Consider the following 780-nt stretch of genomic DNA (forward strand, 5'->3'; position numbering starts at 1 on the left):
AATAACAAGAAGCTGCAAGACACCGCATAACCTGGATGAACCTTGAGGACATTATGTTGAGTGAAATTAGTCACAAAAGGAGACATACTGCATAGGACCACTACTGTAAAAAACTAAGAAAAAGAACCCATACTACCTTCTTCTGCCGCTCCTGGTGCTGCTTGTGTGCTCATTCGGTGCGGATCTGGACCTGGTACCTCTTTTGTGAACCGGCAGCTGAGGATACTATGGCGCTCTCCATGGCCGACGAGAAACCCAAGGAAAGAGTCAAGACTGAGAACAATGATCATATTAATTTGAAGGTGGTGGGGCAGGATAGTTCTGTGGTGCAGTTTAAGATTAAAAGGCATACACCACTTAGTACACTAATGAAAGCGTATTGTAAATGACAGTGTTTGTCAAGGAGGCAGATCGGATTCCAATTTGACGGGCAGCCAATCAATGAAACAGATATACCTGCACGGTTGGAAATGGAGGAAGATGAAGATACAATTGATGTGTTCCAGCAGCAGACAGGAGGTGTCTTCTAAAATGGAGCCTGCTACTTTACTCCAGAACTTTGTTCCTACCCACCAAGAATACATTCTCAATTAGAAAACCACAATTTAGTTCCAGCACATCCTGACTACTACAGTATAGTTTTCTCTATTCTTTCATTCCCCGTCCCCATTCCTTTATTGCGCATAAAGTAATGGGTACATGTGCACAAGCATATTGCATTTTTTGTTGTTTGTTTTTAGGTGTTTTTTTTTTTTTTCTTTCTTTTTTACTAAAATGGCC

The 780-nt window shown here is 41.4% G+C and overlaps 1 pseudogene; it reads left to right on the top strand.

Moving 5' to 3' along the window:
- The first annotated feature begins 239 nt into the window (after positions 1-239).
- LOC102816381 lies at positions 240-530 on the top strand (annotated as a pseudogene).
- The last annotated feature ends 250 nt before the right edge of the window (positions 531-780 follow it).

Source organism: Chrysochloris asiatica, unplaced genomic scaffold, assembly GCF_000296735.1.
Source record: "Chrysochloris asiatica unplaced genomic scaffold, ChrAsi1.0 scaffold00002, whole genome shotgun sequence".
NCBI classification, from domain to species: Eukaryota; Metazoa; Chordata; class Mammalia; order Afrosoricida; family Chrysochloridae; genus Chrysochloris; species Chrysochloris asiatica.